The following is a 20,783-nucleotide window of genomic DNA, read 5'->3' as shown; positions in this document are numbered from 1 at the left end:
CAAAAAGTTAAATCAAAATCAACGTAGTAATTTCATCCTGTTAACATTTATACTCCATCCGTCCCAAAATATAAGTATTTTTGGATTCTGGCACGGCCTCTGAGATGCTACTTTGACTAATAATATCTATTATAGTAAAATATTTTAAATAAAAAGTGTTGCATATTATGATAGTTTGTTTAATGATAAATCTAATAACATCAATTTTACATCATAGATCTTTTTTATTGTTTTGCTATTAATGGTCAAAGTTAAAAATGTTTGACTTGTCAATGCTAAAAATGCTCATATTTTGGGACGGAGGGAGTAATAAATAGTAAAATTAAATATACGGATAGTTAAAAATCTTCGAATAAGTATGATCTACTATAGGTTTAATAAAAAATTCAAGACAAATGCCTATGGTTCTATAGAATGAAAACAATATATAGCAAAACTAGATGGTATTTATGCGTGAATGTTCCAAAATATCTACCATTTTAAGTGCAACGGTGAGTTTTCGCATCCAAATTTGATCGTCCGTCTTATTTGAAAACTTTTATAATTAGTATTTTTGTTGTTGTGAGATAATAAAACATGAATAGTACTTTATGCGTGACTCATATTTTTATTTTTTAAAAAAAAAATTAAATAAGATGGATGATCAAAATTAAGCACGGAAAAGCATGGCTGCACTTAAAATGAGACGGAGGGAGTCGATAACAACAAAAATATATTTACCATGTCGGTGTGTCCTATATTTATAGAAAAATGAAATAATATGTAGATAGAAATCGGTAATCTAAGACACATTAATTTTAGGATACATATTTTCAGCTAATTATACAAATTAGATGACTCACATGTAAACACATTTTATTGTACGAAAAAGAACAATTTTTAGAAAACAAAATTTTACTTTTTTTTCTCTAATATCACCATCTGCCATGATTAGTTCCTGGACATTTTTATATAAACACAAAATTGAAAACCCATTAAAGAATCACCTTGAATGTATATTTCCTAAAAAGAACATTATAACAATTATGCTAATTTTGATAAAATTCTCGCAATATTTTGACGTATGTTGCTAAATAATACACATAGGTTATAATTTAGTAGGCGCGCCAACTGGCGCGCTTTATTATTTTCTAGTTACTATTGAAGTATTGATGCTGGCAACTGCATACATGTGCGAAAGAAAATTCACTTCACCAATCAACTGGAAGTAGTATACTTATTGGTGGTGATTGTTGAAATGGGTAGCTCAACAAAGAAATTAATAGGATTAATTGACTGGAGCACATGATCTGACGCTTTACAAAAGAAGGGAAGTGGAACGGCAGAGTGGTGGGATTAATTGGCTTGCTCTGTCAATTAGGCCTTGACATGTAACTGTGCAGTACTCGGGAGGAGATCTGACCACTGCGTTTTCATCCAACGGCTGCTATTAATTCGAATGACGTGGATGAACCAAAGTGCACGAAATTGATAATAAGCACAGTAAGTGAGGATCAGTTGTATATGCTTATAGGATTTCAGTTTACTGTTGGGCCCACATAAAGATGCGTCCGTACAATGCAAAACAGTACGAATTGAATTGATTTTGCAGTGTGATCTAGTTTAACTTGATGGTACCCTACACGTTGCGACCGGACATTTTGGGCCCATCGTTTGGCTTTTATTTTAATAAGCCAAAACGGCTTATTAGAGAATAAAAATAAATTTACATGTAAAGCTTTTATATATGTGTTCTCGGTGATTTAAAAGCCAATGCTAAAAAAGAAACTACGTTGAGAATATCTCAAAATCAATATCAAAATTAAGTTTGAAAATTCAAAATTTGGCTTTTTCTTTGGCTGAATAGGCCATCCGATGAGAGCCTTTGTAATGTACATTTGTACATCACTGCAAATAATACCTTGGGGAACATTATACAGTAATTGAATTATTCAAAATGAAACCTCAGCAAGTTTTTACTGAAAAGATAATTCAAGCACTCTATGGTGGTTTTTAATGTTCTGAAGATGAAGATGAAGATTAAATATTTCACGCAAAACGAGGTTGTAATAACATGTGATTAGTTAAGTTTTAATTATTCTAAACTTGAAAAATAGATTAATATGATATTTTAGAGCAACTTTCATATAGAAAGTTTTCACACGAAACCCACCGTTTAGTAGTTTGAAAAGCGTGTCACGAGTATCCAAAATTTAATCCAACCTTAGTTGGAGAAAAGAATGCAATTGTGAAATACAACCTGCAAATTGCCATAGCTTGTAAATCTACTTATTTAGTAGTAGCAAATAGTAGCTTCAGTTATGCTAAGTAAAAGTGACAAGTCTTTCTACTGGGACTACTGAAGCTAATTAGTTATCAGTTATCACCAACTATACATCCTTAATTATTGAGGATATAAAAAATTGCATATTGATCGATTAACTTAATATAGGTACTGTCCCAACCGAGGAAGAGTGATTCACAGACAATTGATTGAATCGGCAAGTTTTGTCAACGAGAACAATAATTAATTTGAAATTGAGCTAAACAATACTGAAACTTAATCCGAAGGAATTTCTATGAAATTTTGAGGTCTAACTCAAACTAAAAAAGTTGGCGGGCGAGGAGCATACATATACCTGAACAAACATACATATACTGAAAAGAGTGAGCTTGTTTGGTTACACCCAATCGGTGCATATATATACTCGAACAAACATACAGTGTAAACTGAAAAGAAATGAGCGGGTGTTGTTAACATTGTTTGCTGCAAAGAGTAAATAAAAAGGAAAAGACAATTTATTTTGATCAAAGAACAAAGAGAAACATGTATACCAGGGTTGCTGTGGGGATCTGCTCTGCATCCTGTGCTATGCAGAGCGAGAGGAAAAGCGAAGCCGTCCTATGAGCGAGGAGCACGCTTGTCGTTGATGTGCTTGGGAGGCTCCAGCAATATAGTATGGTGGTGAGAGGAAGATTAATCGAAAGGAAGTAAAATTAAGAGGTAATAGCAATGCTCGTTGGATCAGATTGATGCCTTGTTTAATAGGCTAAGTTCCTATCAATATAGTAACCTGAGTAGCACCTAAGGTCTTGAGTTCAAATCTTCATAGTAGCGAATTTCAAATTTGGTTATTTGAGAGCTAAGTTCCTTATTTAATAGGCTAAGTTTCTAATTTAAAATGCCGTATACATCCGATTATATATAGAGGCCAGGTAAAAAAAATACCCTTCTCTTAAAACAAAAGATCGATGCCTTGTAGTTATCAAAGTCGAGTGGTCGGCTGGTAGTTTCGATAGGGGAGGCAGGAGGACAGGTTGACGGCCGGGCTTCGCTGCCAATTACAATTCTCATCCGGTGCAGAAGCTCTATCACCACAACCATGCCTAATGGAATTGTGGAGACTGGTATTCGCGCTCGCTTGCGTATTGCGGCTGTGGTGGCTCGCACTCGACTGCTCGTGAATTGGTTGTTTATTGCCGGACTGTATCATGGGAGAGAGTTCTATCCAACTGCTGACATCAAAGATATAGATTCATCTAACGATGAAGATAAAAGTGATGATGTGGCTGCACGAGAGGACATGAAATTAGCAATAATAACTACAGTAGGTGGGATCAACTATATAAATATATAGGATAGTTTTTATCAGTACTTGAGATGGTCTTACCATGCACCTGAATCCTAGACGATGATTATACACCTAGACGACGTCAATTTGATCACATTTATATTGCAAAATAATCATGCCTATTTGAGAAAATAGTACTCCACAAGATGCACATGCAATTGGGCCAAACAGGTGCTACCATGGCTGTATTTTACCAATTATGTTAGTAGCACAATGAGAAATATCTGCTAAGATTGTATTGAACCAATTATATTAGTAACATCAAAATCTCCCACACATGTGTTGGAGAATTCTTCTTTTCCAATCAAGAACTGTACAACTATGCGACACAAGAGCAATCCAGATCAATATGGACATAAACATTTACATTTGTTTAGGTGAACTAATCGTACATAGGCCTAACTTCTGTGTGGTACATAGGTCTAATTTTTGTGTAGTTTACCGTAATATCCTATTTATCTGGTCATAAATAAAGTTTCCCGATCTGTTTCACATAGACCTAACTTTCATGTGGTTTACTCTAATATCCCATTTCTCCGGTTATAAATAAAGTTTCCCGATCTCTTTCTTTGTGTTTTTTCTTTCATCCCTAATTCTAAAAAAAGAAAAAGGCAAAAGTGATAATGGTATAATGGTTTGATAAACTCGGTCGCAACCTACGACTCAATCGCACATAGGTATGCTCTTTCTCAGGGCGTAAAGAACTTTGAAGTGAAAAATTGCCAAACGCCTTACTTATTCGGCTCCAAGACAAACGATAAAATAGACCCTCTATTTAATATGGTCAGAACCATCAGATAAATTAAACCCTATCAACACCTTCAGATACTAGTTCCCTGCAAATATATCTGCTAGCAAATAGGACTTGTGAAAAACCACTTAGTTGAATGCCAAAATGTTTGATTGGCTAAATATATATTGCTTGTACAAGGTTGCTCTCTCATTTATACTGGAAAAATAATCCACAATATCCATGCCAATAAATTTATTCTGCTTTTGTTGGGGGATCATGCACTAGTGATGTAGTTCCCACATTAGCTTCATGCATGACTTCTCAACCAAAGGGGGAAAATATTGCCGTCAAAAAAAAGGAAAAAAAATCAAGTTTGATGAGTCTTATACAACTTAGTTGACATACGGATTTGGCCATACATGTTTGGTGCATCGAACAGAAACTACCCTTGAGACGCAACGACAAGAGAACATGACATGGTGCATGCACTACACCTCTGACGGATTTGGCCCTGGTCAGAGATAAGTGGTCACTGATGACTGTCCTCACCTTTGACAGGTGAAGGTCCGTCAGTGGTGACCAACACCTGTGACGGACCATATATAAAACCCGTCACAGGTGACTATTAACCTGTGACGGACCTTATATTGTGACCTGTCAGTGATGTCTTTAACCCAACAAAAAAAATTGAAAGACATAGCGTGCAACCCGTCACTGGTGTGAAAAACCTAGCAAAAAAAAATGGCGCACGCTGCCACGGTGGTGCTCGTTGTCACAGTTGCTTTGCTCACACAAGAAATTCAAACCGATAGATCTCATATAGCACACATTCATAGAAGTCATATAGCACACATTCACAGAAAGGGGATGGCAAGAATTTCTCAATCCACATACAACAATATAATATCAAAGCAAAACAAGAGGATGGCGGCCATGGCGAGGGACGGTTGGGAGGTGGAGGCGGCAGCGCCCTCTGGTGGGAGGCACATCCGGCCGCCGGAGCGAAGGGGAAGCAGAGCCGGCGTCCGACAGTCGGGAGGCGGCCTCGTCCGGCGGCTGGGACGCGGATCCACATCCCCTAACCTTGTGGAGGCGGGATCTGGTGGGGGAGGCAGGGGAGGCGTCCGGCAGTCGGTGTGGGAGGCGCTGGCGGCTGGATCCGGCTTCCCGGAGGCCAGATCCGGCGTCCGACTGTCGAGAGGCGGCCGCATCCGGTGGCCGGGACGCGGATCCACGTCCCCTGATCTCGTGGAGGTCGGATCCGGTGGGGGAGGCGGGGGACGAGTCCGGCAGTCGGTGTGGGAGGTGCTGGCGGCCGGGATGCGGATCCACGTCCCCCGACCTCGTGGAGGCCGGATCCGGTGGGAGAGGCGGGGGAGGAGTCCGCAGTCTATGGGGGAGGCGCTGTCGGCCGGATCCGGTGTTCGATGGCCGGGGGGCCGGCGAGGCGTGGGAGGTGGAGGCGGCCGGCGGTCGGGAGGCGGCGAGACGTGGGAGGTCGGGAGGAAGAAGAGAGAGGTAGAGGTGGGAGGTCGGGAGGAAGTGAGGGAGAGAGTTGAGGAAGAGGAGAGAGTGGTGGGGAGGAGTTGAGAGAAGAGGAGATAAGGCCGGGAGGTGGGTGGGTGGTAGGGGTTTCTTTTTTTTTAACTCACCAGTGACGGGTATAAAAATCCAACACGTTTGAGGTGAGGTATCTCACCTGTGACGGGTTACAAACTTAAAACCCGTCACAGGTAAGAGGTCATCAGTGACGGGTCTATATGTAGACACGTTAAAGATGTTGTGTGTCGGGTTCCTTATATAGATCCATCACAGATGAGTACTTACCTGTGACGGGTTATTTTCTTGAGCCCTATCTATGACGTGATTTATTGTAACCCGTCACAGATGAGGTTATCTCTGACGAGGCACTTTGGTCCGTCACTAATAGGCCGTCCCAGATAGGCCGATCTGGCGTAGTGATGGGAGCAGAAACTGGATGAGCCTATGCATCAAAAGCAGAAACTAGTTGATCCTATATGCATAACATATGCGTGCAGTGACACAAAGGCAAAACTCAAATGACTAAAAATCTTCAATGCACACTACTAATTTCTCTTTGAATATATGGATATAGGTAAGCAGCTAGGTAATAAAATGTTTTGATGCTGACTTATATTATGGGCTTGTTCAGATTGATGTCATTTTAAACCATACCATTATTTGGTAAAGATGACAATTATGTAGCTATATTTATTTTGTTACCAAATTTTGGTAATGACTATGGAATTTTGACAACATTATATTGAGCACATCCTACTACAATTTGGCAATGCTGCCAATTTACCAAAATTTTGAAATTACCAAATTTTGGAAAGGTTCATTTTGGCATCAATCTGAACAGACCCTATATCACGCTTGCCTTGATCGTTACTCCATTTGTTTCATATTAAGTCATTTTGTCTTTGTTCTAAGTTAAACCTCATTAAATTTAATCATGTTTATAGGAAAATATAGCAAGATCTATAACACCAAAGTTTTCATTAAATCCATTCAATATATTTTTATAGTATATTTAATTTGTTTTGGAAATGTTGCTATATATTTCTACAAACTTACTTAAATTTGAAGAGGATTAACTTAGGGCAAACCCAAAGTCTTATAATATAAAACGGATGGAGCTTGTATGTTCTAACAAGATATTGCCATATTGATGTACACCTAATATTGAGTTTTTTCAAAAGACTACCTAATAGTGAGGTTGTTATCCATGGGCCAAAAGCCCAAGTTTCTCAACATATAGTACTGCTGTGTGAGCTCTTCCATGGTTACACTTGGTCATTGTCTGTCACATGCACATCTATTAACTTATTAAAGCAATAGAAAAAAGAGCCTTCACGTTCGCTCTCATGGCCTAGAAATTCTCATATTAATCAACGAAAAAGAAAAAAATGTATTTAGAAATAGCTGAAATTCAGAATTAAAAATTAGAAATATTGGAAGATGAGACTAGAGTCTATGTTGTATACAATTTAGAAATTAATAGAAATTCAGAATTAAAAAAAATAAGAAAATTAAAATTAGGTTAGAGTCCATAAAAAATAAAATTTAGAAATAACTAAATTCGAAATTAAAAAAGAATATCGAAAGAAGCGTATAGAGTCCATATAGAAATATAATTTATAAATAACTGAAATTCGGAATTAAAAAAATAAAAAAATATTAGAAGAAGAGCATAGATTTCATATAGAAATACAATTAAGAAATAATAGAAATTCGGAATTAAAAAATAAGGAATACTAAAAGAAGAGTATAAAGTTCATATAGGAGTTTAGAATTAACTAAAATTCGGAATAAAAATAATAAAGTTAAAAGTAGAGTTTAGAATCCATATACAAATACAATTTACAAACAACAAAAATTTTAAATTAAAAAAATGGGAAGAAGAATCTAGAGTCCAAATAGGAATACAATTTAGAAGTAACTGTAATTCGAAATTAAAAATAAAGAATATTAAAAGATCAGTTTAAAGTCCACGTATAAATACAATTAGAAATTTTCAAAATTTGGAATTAAATATAAATAATATTGGAAGAAGAGTATAGAGTTTATATAGAAATACAATTTACAAATAACGAAAATTCAGAATTAAAATAATGGAAGACAAGTCTAGTGCCCATAGTGTCCATATAGGAACGCAATTTAGAAATAACTAAAATTTGTTATTAAAAATAATTATAACTATCATGTATGTACAATAGTATGAATATTACACATTGGTAGTTTGGTAAAGTTAGTACAAAATTTAAAATTATGTTGTCATTTTAATATATTTTAATAATAAATTGAGAAACATATATGCTATTATAATGATGCTAACCGCGCAATCTGCGTGGGCTGCCATGCTAGTTACTAATAGTGTAGAAGTATCGCATTGGAGTTCTAGCTATAATATAATATAGTTTAAAAGAGCACTTATTTTTTAAGAAACACAGTACAAAAGAGCACTTAGACTGAGCGTCAGATTTAAACAACTCTCAGGATATAAAAGCATAGCATTCAAGCGCCTTAGCCCATCCAGTGAAAGGTGTTATTTTTCATGTTTTTAGAGTGTCACAAAACTAATAAGACATTAAACATGTATTTGGTTTAAGAATGAGGTGGCTATTTTTTTATGGGATGGTCAAATTATCTGTTTGGTATGAGATGGAGTGATCTTATTATTTTGAGGGATAGGAAAGGCCCGTATCTCAGTGAAAGAAAGTGGGTGGGATTGGTCCAGTAAAACTGACTCTGGTCTTAGGGCATCCACAATGTATCACTAAAGTGGGCATTATGCAATAAATGCAGCTCTAAGGGCAGGCAATATACATTGTGGAGGTAGTCCATATGGCATTAATTGCTAAAGCAGTCTTTAGCTATATGGGCTGGCCACAAGGAAATAAAATACAATACTTTTTGAGTTCACTGTGTACAAATGAATATAAAATCTAAAGCAGTTGGTGCTGGTGCGTGAGCAGCCGAGCAGGTGTCCGTTGAAGTAGCCGTTGCTGCTGGGTGTTGGCTCTCCTTCTCCATGCTCCTATAAAACAGACCAACAAGAGATTTCAGTTTGTATCTCTTTATTTCATCAGGAGATGGATTCATCCAACCAAAAATTCATAGATCTTCTCAGTCAAGACTCTTCAAACCATGCAGAAAAGCCTACAGAAAAGCCTAGCCACAACTCCCCTCCCCAACAATTCCCCAATAATTTTCCCCAATCTCAGTTTACCCAAAGCTTCAACCCACATTTTTTACACAATTTCTATCCATTTCGTTCCCCAAGCAACTATCCACCATATGGTCATTCTCCTCCCAGCTTTCAAGGTACTCCTCCAAGCTTTCAAGGTATTCCACATCAAGGAAATTGGGCACAACCTAATTTAGCCAGCTTACAAGGTTTCCATTTGCAAGAAAATATGGTGCACTCACCAAATCAGGGGTTTGGAACTGCAAACCACCAAGCAATATTTGCACTGCAACACCCCTCAGTTAGAGCCACTGCTAACAGTTCTTCCCATGGGTCGGAGTCATCGACTCCCTGCCCTGCAAGACAACAAGAAGCGCCAGTTAATCTCGAGTCGTCAAGTGAAAGCAGCGAAGACGAGGTGAGGAGAGCAACACGCACCAATTGGACAGAAGAGGAGAACTTACGGTTAATTAGTGCTTGGTTGAGCAACTCGGTTGATCCTATAGATGGAAATGACAAAAAGGGAGAGTATTATTGGAAGGATGTGGCTGATGAGTTCAATAACAACCGTCCTACAAATGGCCACAAGAGGACAGTCAAGCAATTGAAGACACACTGGGGAAATGTTAAGAAGGACATTGGGAAGTTTTGTGGAGTTTATGCTCAAGTTAGACGTACCTGTACCAGTGGACACTCTGATGACATGATCATGGAAAAAGCTCATCTATGGTACAAGAATCAATCAAATCAGAAGAAGCCTTTCACCTTAGAGTATATGTGGAGAGAGCTCAAGGATCAACCAAAATGGCGAAGTATCATCAAAAAGGAAGAAAACAAGAACAAGAGGACTAAGATTTCTGAGTCAGGAGCTTACACATCCTCATCAAACCAAGAGACTGAAGAAGAATCATCAAACAAAGAGAGACGCCCCGAGGGACAGAAGAAAGCAAAAGAGAGATTAAAAGGAAAAGGAAAAGGAAAAGCTCAATCTTCTCCGTTGGGGAACCAGCCATCTCAGAACATAGTTTTGTACAACGAAGCTATGAAAATTAAAGCTGAAGCATTATTGAAATCAGCAGAGGCAACAGCAAAATCAGCAGAGGCAAAACGGGAACAAATAAGGATGGAAAAGTGGCAGGCATACATTAAACTGGAAGAAAAAGATACCTCTAATTTTAGTGGAGAAAAGCTGAGAAGGCATGAAGCTATGTTGAACAAATTATCTAAAGAACTAGCTGAGGAATAAAGGAGAAGCATGTTATTGTTCCACTGTAGTGCTTAGTGTATGATAAGTTTAGTTGTCAAATTTGGTGTATTGCTGATGTACTTGTCATTTTCAGAATTTAGCTCTAGTACTAATGTAAAAGCTTAGTGTACGATTAATTTAGTTGGCAAATTTTGTGTATTGTTGATGTACTTGTCAATTTCAGAATTTAGCTCTAGTACTAATGTAAAAGCTTTTACTATATCCCCACTTGTATTATGCAAGAAATCACATTTTTTACCGCACATCTCTGCTCTTAATATTATTTTTCATTCATGAGTCATGATAATCTTCATGAATACATTGCAGTACAGAAAAACCCATACTTACAAGATGTAGGGATAATTTTCTTCGCAATTCAGTTATTACTCCATACCTGCACATATAACCATAATAAGAAATATAGATGATAAGCAAAACATAGCTGTTGGAATAGTGCCAAAAGGAAGAAATAGTTGTCACAAACTAGTTGTTGGAATGCTGCCAAAAGTAAAAAATAGCTGTTGCAAACTAGCTGTTGGAATGCTGCCAAAAGTAAAATATAGCTGTTGCAAACAAGCTGTTGGAAATGTATCCTGCATATAAGAGATGCAGTGAGGAAGACACTACTCACATTCTCACTACCCACTTCATTCAGCCTCTTGGAAGATACCACTCCCCTCTCACCGCCCCCTCCATTCAGCCTCAACCAACTTAGGAAAATGTCAGCCAACTCACAAGAACAATCTAATCGTATAGAAGATTCTCTCACCAGTTCCAATCTAGAAGAGTTGATGTGGGAAGAAATCAATGACCCTATGGAGGCTGAAATTGAAGATCAGATTGAAGCAGAGATTGAAGCAGAGCTAGAGGCAGAACTAGCTGGACCATCTACTCAGCGTGGGGGCTACACACGCAGGTACATCAACAGGGATCATGAAGAGGATCATAACAGATTGTTTGCTAAATACTATTGTGACAATCCTTTGTACACTGATGAACAATTTCGTCGGAGATTTCGCATGAGAAAGCATCTATTTTTGCGCATTGTTGAAGCTCTTGGTGTTTGGTCCCCATATTTTCGTCTAAGACGAGATGCATTTGGCAAGATGGGTCTATCGCCACTGCAGAAATGCACGGCTGCCATCAGAATGTTGGCATATGGTACACCAGCTGACCTTATGGATGAAACCTTTGGAGTAGCAGAAACAACAGCAATGGAAAGCATGATTAATTTTGTTCAAGGTGTGAGGCATTTATTTGGTCAGCAATATCTTAGGAGGCCTACTCAAGAGGATACTCAACGTTTACTTCAATTTGGAGAGGCACATGGGTTCCCTGGAATGTTAGGTAGCCTTGATTGCATGCATTGGCAATGGGAAAATTGCCCGGTTGCGTGGAAAGGGCAATTCACCCGTGGTGATTATGGAGTACCGACTATCATGCTAGAAGCAGTTGCCTCTGCTGATATATGGATTTGGCATGCATTTTTTGGGGTTGCTGGTTCTAACAATGATATTAACGTATTGGACCAGTCACCATTGTTCACTGAGGTACTACAAGGAAGAGCACCTACTGTTCAGTTTACAGTTAATGGGTCTGACTATAATATGGGATATTATTTAGCTGATGGTATTTATCCAGAGTGGGCAGCATTTGTGAAATCTATCAAGAGACCTCTGAATGACAAAGCTAAATTGTTCGCACAACGCCAAGAATCAGCAAGAAAAGATGTGGAACGAGCTTTTGGGGTTTTACAGAAACGTTGGGCCATCATACGTCACCCAGCGCGTCTTTGGGAAAGGGAAGAACTGGCTGATATCATGTATGCATGTATAATTTTGCATAACATGATAGTTGAGGATGAAAGAGGTACCTATGATATACCGGATGACAATACATATGAGCAAGGACATTTTTCGGCACAAATGGCAGGGCTTCACCATGGCCCAATCTATGGATTTGAAGACGTCCTAGAGAAAAACTTGTTGATTCGTGATCGAGCAACCCATCGTCGTCTCAAGCAAGATTTGATGGAACACATATGGCAAAAGTTTGCTGGCCAACAACATTAGAATTTATTAGTTTTATCACTCTTGACTAGTTTATTAGTTTGTTATTAATCTTGTACTTTGCTAGTTTGTATTCATGCTCTCATCTTAATTTGCTAGTTTGTATTCAGGAACCAAATTTAAGATTTACATGTTTCTTGGACTGAGATTTTAACTATTTGTATTTTGACTCCGATTTGCTCTCTTTTACTTTTTTTTAAATAACTCAAGCACAACGAGAACTGGATATTCAACCACAAGATGAACACATATATTATTGTTGCACTAAATGAATCGAGCTGCATGCATACGACTTGCCTCCAGCAACCAGATCAGGACATCAATAACCTCTAGTGCCAAGCAAATCATTAAAATCCCAAAGGAATATAGAACTAGGTGATGATTAACCTGCATTGCATCTGTGCTTTCGTCTCAGCTGAGAGACGTGCCTGCTAGCTTCTTGTCACAAGCTGCAGCCTTGCCGTGGCCGTCCGTCCCCCGCGCGCTAGCTTGCGGGACTCTAGCCGGCCGGCCGCCGCGCACTCGCCGCTCCCGCGATCGGCCGGATGGCCGTCTGGCCACCACGCGCTCGCCGCCAGCTGCCGGGTTCACGCGCTCGTCGCTCCCGTGGCTGGCCGGCTCCTGGCAGCCGTCCGCTCCTCCAGATTTCCGCCCGGCGACGGTAGGGTTTCACCTTGCTCGCGCGAATTGGGGATCTGAGGCGGAGGAGAGACGGGGAAGTTGAGAAGAAGAGATATTTTATTTACACGTGGGACCCACCTTATCTTCACATAGGCTACAAACATTGTGAGATTTGCTATAACTGATGCCTCCTGCTGTGGGACCCACTCTTATGGGCTGCTTCATACATATACATTGCTCATGCCCTTAGGGAATATTCCCCTTCAGAGTTCAATCCATCTCATATATTCTCAAACCGAACACCCTAAATAATGGGTTTGAACCAACTCGACCAATTCCATACATTGAACCAAACAGATGTTTAATTGATGATTGAAATAGCACATGAAATATATTGTTTTATTTTTAATATTGCATACGCAATACATGCAAGAGACCAAGCTATATTGAAAACATCGGGCATATGGTTTCATCAAGATTAAACCCATTTCATCTCTTACTTCATTATTAATTTCTTACCACATCATGAAAAATGTTGACATGATACAATATTTAATACGGAGTAAGAATGAAACTCCCATTATTGGGAGTGGCTTTAGCGTTATTGACTTCAGTCATGCTGTCTCACAAGCTTTTGGTTCATACAAAATCGTGAAGCACATCTGCTCCCTCTATCCTAAATAAAACAAAGTCTCGCTTTGCATAGCAACTTTAGTGATAAAAAGGACTATAGGTACATAAGGGCATTGAATAGGTACAATGAAGCTTCTCGATTCGTGGTAAGATGATAGTAAGGATATAAGAATTGATTTGTTTTCCAAGGGTTGGAGCATTCTATAGCTATAGATCAGATCCAGAACAAAAGCCTACATATCCATAGTGATGTGAGCTAGCTCTGGAGTCGGACTGCCAAAAGATTGCAAATTAATCATAGTCTGGTGTCTTAAAAATTATTGGATCGTGCAAAATAGTGCCAGTTTATACAGTATAGGTTAAATCCAAGAAACCTATAAGTTCCCTTATCTTATGACTCCTTTGGAACAAAGGAAAAGTGAAGCATTTTTCAGAGGATTTGAATTCTATGGATAGAATTCCTATGGAGCGATTTGGAACAAAAGATTGAACCCTTAAAATTCCTTGAGAAATCCTATGGAATAGACCATTTCATAGGAATTTTAGATAAAAATTAACATGAGGTCTCACCGGACTTGTCTTTTTGTGCCTTCAATTCCTATGTATTTCTTGAGTGCCATCCAAACGACTATTATTTAAGAATCTTGTGTTTTCGTTTCATGTAGGAATTTACAAGGCATGACATTCTAATCTTGTATATTTCCTACTCCATGTTTTCAAAATCGTGCGTTCTAAAGCAGCCCATGCCATCTCTAGTGTACGTAATAAATCGAGTCGTTGTATATTTGATAGTAATAAAGTCCGAATTACCCCCTAAACTATTGACGCAGTAAGATTTACCCCCTAACCAAAATACCAAACATTTACCAAAACTCTTCAAACTGGTTGAATTAAATACCTCCAGTACTTTTTAAAGAGATTTTGGCCTAGGATTGCACACATGGCGACAACCTGGCGCTCCAATCAGCAACAAAAAATTCCAAGTAGGCCCACATGTCATCTCTGACCCCACCCTACCCCTCCTCTCTCGAAAAGGACAAGAACCCAAGAGATTGGCGGGCAGTGGCGCTTCAATCCCCCACAATCTTTCCCAAGAAAGGCCAAGGCACCGGCACTGGGTGTGTTGTTTCCTGCTGAGGTCTTCCTCACGCCTCGTGGTGAGTGCTAGCGCCCGTGCCTGCCGAGGTCTCCACTGTGCAACAGAGGAAGAAGGGCGTTGATGCCACACACAGTCACGACCTTGTGGGAAAGAGGGGAATGCGATAAGGGCAAAAATCTAACAGATCGGCCCAATGACTTTTTTTTATAAAAGAATACTAACTGGATTGTCACGTAGGACTAAAACTGTTCCAGATTGAGTTAGTGTGTTATTTGCCGGTTTGAACAGTTGAGGGTGCTCAACATCTGGTATTAGAATTTCATGGGATAATTCAAATGATGGTAATATTTTAGGAGGTAATTCTTCAAAAACTAAAATGTGTAGACTTCTGAACCGTCACAATAAAAAAAAAGGATAATTGCTTATTTGACCATATTTTGAAAGCTAACTACTGACCCTATTTTTTTAAGTTTGCTTATTTGACCCCGCTTTTTAAATTCAGAGTAACCGTCTGACCCTATTTTCATTACACCATTAAGTTTCCCTTCTTCTTGTACAAAATAACCAAAATGCCACGAGTACACATCAAAATGACCAAACAACTTTCACTTTATCCAGGCCGACCCCGACCTCGACCATGGATGACTGATATGTGGGCCCGAAAAGTCGACTACACCATATTTTTGTCACTGATACGTGGTCCTGAAAAGACGATTGTACTGTACCTTTGCCACTGACGAGTCGACTGCAGAGGATCCTGACTGGTCTCATCCCGGTGGCGAGGCGGCTAGCTCATCGAGGCCGAGGCAAAGGCTCGCGGAGGCATGCGTGAAGATAGCTGAGGCGCAGGGAGAGAGCGGCGGCGCGACCTGCAATGGACGGAGGCCAGGATGGTGGCTCGCGGTGGCCGGTGCGGGGTGTGGAGGAGCGGGAAGAAGGGGAATGGATCTGCGGCCGGCGCATGGCTCGGAAAGAGAAGCGGGGGTTCGCAGCAAGGAGGCATGTGAACTCACCGGCATGGTGCTCGGCGAACGCCCGGCACGAAGCTCGGCTAATGACCGGGACGGAGGGAGACAGTGGTCGGTTGCTCGCATAGCAGTGGAACCCCAAATCTTGTGGTCACCGGCTTCAGCAGCTGTAGGTGCAGGCTCTACGAATATTTTTTCCTCCGGTCTCTATCTTTGTTGTTCATGATTTTTTTATTTTTGTGTGAACAGAGCAGTCCAAGTGGATTTCTTCGTAGGGATATTCTGAGATTTTCTGGTTGAACTTAGCAATCGAAGCAATTTGAAGACAATAGTTTAGTTCTGATTCTTGCTCTATTGGAAAGCTCTGAACTTTTGTTCCACTGTACCTGTCCGTTCTCTGAATTTTGTTCCACTGTACCTGTCGGTTGTCCATCTGAATGAAGGCATGAGCGTCATTTTTGCTATAAGTTAACACTGTTATACTGTTTTCACGGAACAGGGTCAGACCTAATTTTTATTTTTTAAAAAAAAGTCAAATGAGCAAACTTCGAAAAATATGGTCAAATTGGTATTTAGTCTTTAAAATATGGTCAAAGTGCAATTACCAATATAAAAATATGATAAAAAGCATGGGAACCGAGACGACATGGTTATCAAATGAACAGCGAGGATACATAAATATAGATTATTTCAGTTTATTATTGGACCCACATAAAGATGCACATACAATGCAAAACATATGAATTGAATTGATTTTGCAGTGGGTCCTGACTTAATAGCTTTTACAACAAGAGATGGCCCTTACCATGCAACTAATAGCTGATGATTGCATGTTTGCATCATATTTATACTCCAAAATTATCATACCAATTTAAAAGAATTTAAATGAATAGTATACAATGTGCCCATCCAATTAGGCCAAACAGGCACTGGCATTATCATACGAATTATATGTTCAATTATGTTAATACGACAATAAGAAACACATCAAAATCTCCCTGAGGAGTCATCCTTTCTTTCTCAAGACAAAAACTCTCATTCGAACAGTTAGTTCTCATTTACTTATACAACATGTCAAATTGAGTAAATGACATCATCTTGTTCCGATATCTCCAACATAAAAACATTCGTACTTGCAACCAGATCACACATAGACATAACTTTTATTTGGTTTACTCCAATATCCCCTTTCTCCAATGGTAAATAAATCCTTGATCTCTTTCTTTCTTTGTCTTTCCCTTCTTTCTAATTATAAAATTAAGAAAAGGGCCAAAGCGAAATGGTTTGACAGACTCAGCTTGTAACTTATAAAGGTAGCTGCTCTCCTAGGTCTGTTCTCTCTCTATCTCAGAGCATAAATGACTTTGGAGTAAAACCCTAGCAAAGTCATTACTCGGCTCCAGGCCAAACCGATCAATGAAAAAGACCCTTTTTTAGTTTAATATGGTCAGACCCATCAGAGAAATCCTAGCGCTATCAACACCTTCAGGTCCGTGTAGTTGAATGCCGAAATGTTAGATTAGCTAAATATTTATTTTACATAGGTCGCTCTCCCATTTATACTGAAGAAGTAATCCACATGATCCATGCCAATCAGCTCATTCATTTTTTGTTGTGTCATCATCCATTAGTGATGTAGTTCCCACATTAGGTTCATGACTTCTGAAGCAAAGGGGCGAAATATTCTCGTCAAAACATGATTTTTTTTTAAAGTACCCTTGGGTGAATGTGAGCCATTCATTAGATTAGATCCAAAGAAGGAGGTTTATTTCTACTACATTAGTATACTTAGTGTAATAGGTGTAGTAGAAGGGTACATCTGAAAAAAAAATTGTGGCATTGGTATAAATCTCTGTAATCAGTAATATGACAGGGTTACAAATGTATAATAAGCCTGACCCTTTGGTTCACCACAGCTAGGTTTGTGTTGCGAGTTTCTGCCAAGGCGCCGTGCAGTCACATAGACCTGGAGCCAGAGGTCGAATGTTGCTGCCGTGCTCTTCGACGAGAAAAGCACTGTTTTCCATGCCATCGCCCCCACGCTCACTTGCTCTAATACTACAAGGATGTTGCAACAAGGATGTTCCTACCAATTATGTCAATATATTTCTTTCTTGATAATATTAGTAATTTCTTTCACGAATTGAACTATGATAACCAATGGTGATCCCAGGACAAAAATTACCGGGGATCCAATACATATTAATTATCTAATTATTAGCTAACATATTAATTAATATGGTACAAATTAGCTAGAATTGAATAATTTACCCCGGTGTGGTGAGCCCGGGAAACACTACATAGGAACGCCTCCGATGATAACCCTAGTAGTAGATTGGGCAACAATATCTTACTCAAGACAATCTCTTACTGGGGAGCGAAAGATATTGGCATAAAAATTCCCTTGCATATGTACATTGAGACATTGCTTCACAAATCGGATCAAAACAAACGGAAGAATGATTACAGTGGCTCCAGACTGAATGCAGTGGTGGCAGCGGCTCTTGTGACGTACCGCATACAAATGAGGGGCGCCGCCTCCACAGAGAGGATTATTCGCGCAAGGAGTGGCAGTGGTCCCTCACTCCTGAAGGCGAGCAAGAAAGGTGGAGGGGCGGCGAGCTCGGAGCTTCAAGCACGCGGGTGGGAGGCGGAGCCAGAGGACGCCAATTCGTTCAACAAGGGTCGCCACCTAGCCGCATGTTGTGCGTATAGCGGAGTGGAGGGGCACGGACGGGATGACCATTGGGCACCTTGGGTGGAGGGGCGGCACCATGCATCACCGTGGTGGCAGAGTCAGGCTTGCGCTGTCGCGAGAGAAGAGCCGAGGGCGGTAGCAATCACAAACTGGGAGCAAGGCAACAAACCAAAATACCTTTCTACCTTAATTAAGGAAAAAAAATCTAAAATACCCATGAAAATCAACTACTATTTGCCGGGGACGGAGGGAGGGGGCGCCGTAAAATGACCCAAAAAATAAGGAAAAACAGTTCAAGTTTGATTAGTCTTACTAACCGTCAACTTGTATGTTTCATGGCCTATTGTGAATATAAAATATTAAAATTTCACTAGATAATGATAAATTATGTTGTTAAATTCATAAGTAAATTTTGTTTTAAAGGAAGTTGATACAAAACATTTCTATATAATTATAGATGCCAAAAACAGAATTAGTAATTTCTTATATAATCCATTCTAATATTTCTTCTATTACTTTATTTTTTTGAAATTTCATAATTTAAAAATTCAATACTAGAAATATAGATTTGTACTTATCTTTTGGTGTCTCTTGTAAGCATTTGCTATAAAATAATTTAGCAAGTTTGAATTAATAGGTACATAAATAATCTTGGTTTGGAGTTAAGCTTTTTGATGATTTAATAATTCTTATATTCATAATTATTAAATATCAAGTTGTATTACATGTAGAGTAGACTCAATTATAACATATACATAATTTAATTTTAAAATTCCTAATTAAAAAATAACATACTCGGTTTGAAGTCTTAACTAATGTTTTATCATGATTCAAAATTGTTCCAAATTTTGGAATCAACAATGTGGCATAAATGACATGTCATAATTTCAATGACGTCTCACTTCCATCATTACAGACATCATTATCCACCATATTCTTATTTAAGCTTAGTTCACTAATGATGCAACGGAATTTAAAACATCATTGATGCTTGATTAACTCCACAAATAGATTTCTTAAGTCCACACCCTATATGTGACTTGTCTTTCCACAACAAAAAACCAACTCAGGCTATGCTATGTATATTAATTTTTGCAAGTCACTGTTAAGAGATGAAAAAATGTTTTGCAAAACTTTTACAACTCATGCAAAATTTTAGCATCCACATAATGGAGATATGAATCATAAATGAGGTAGAATAATCTCTCTTGTTGGAGATTTTGATGAGCTCCCACTGATTTTATTATTTATGCAATGGAATCATAATATATGATTTTCCATCAACTTGAATCACATGATTTAAATTTAATTTTACTTAGTAAATTATCATCTAAGTAATGATCGATGTAAAAAATTTCTAGGAATGAAGTGTCTCTATATTAATGAGACATCTATTATCCACTAGAAATGTGGCTGAATAACAAGGCCATAATTTCGAGAACGTCTCATAATGATTCAACCTAAAAATAATGCCATTAATTTTCGTTTGTAATACTTTGTCAAACCAGGACATTAAGCATGTCCCTATTTCTTGCAAAAAAACATACATAAGAAAAAAAATCAAGATATGTATACGTAAGATATAGAGGCAATTTTATTTCCCCTTATAAGGAATATATGAGCTTTATTATCATTAAATTTGGAGTTGCTACTCTCTCTCTCTCTCTCTCTCTCTCCTTAGTAAAGTTTATCTTTGCCATCAAATACATGATCTTACTTAGTTTGCTTCTTAGTATTTTGTATTTCTTATTGATATACAAAGTGATAAAACAAGTCAATTATGCTCCACTTTGTCTCACTGAATATTACAATTCTGAAAAATGATCGTAGTTTAGTAGGAGAAAGGTCATATGAACTGGGCAAGTGGCGTATTTAAAATGTGCGATGTCTTTCTCTAACCTTTCTAATGACTTATCATTGGTATTGATGAACTCCTAAAGTTCGCAAAAACATTTGCTAGATACAGTTTCGCATTGTCAAGCACAAAATTATCCTCTAATATTGGCAAAGATGATAATCTTAATATATATTAATATATATTAGTGATATGCGAAACATAACTCTATATTGGCCTTCTCCCAGGATAATTTCATCAAAATGCCTCTGGAATTTAGGAAAAGCATTGACATTAGCCACGAAAGCAACAAGGGATCCTTTATTAATGTTAAGTCATACTAAGAAGGCCTTAGGCTCAGCTAAATCAATGAGAGAAATAACTCAATAGACTTAAATTGATAAATAATATTAGCTAAATTTGTATCGTCTTATATCCTATTTTTAGGCAGTTCACAAATGGTGAAATTTAACATGGAAATGACCTCACCTTGTGTTACGGAGAAGACCACAATTAATTACCACTGCTAAGCTCCATCCTCCATGCTCTCATCCTCCTCC

This window comes from Oryza glaberrima, chromosome 5 (assembly GCF_000147395.1).
Source record: "Oryza glaberrima chromosome 5, OglaRS2, whole genome shotgun sequence".
NCBI lineage: Eukaryota > Viridiplantae > Streptophyta > Magnoliopsida > Poales > Poaceae > Oryza > Oryza glaberrima.
The sequence above is the reverse complement of the archived record's forward strand: the minus strand, read 5'-3'. Positions refer to the sequence as shown.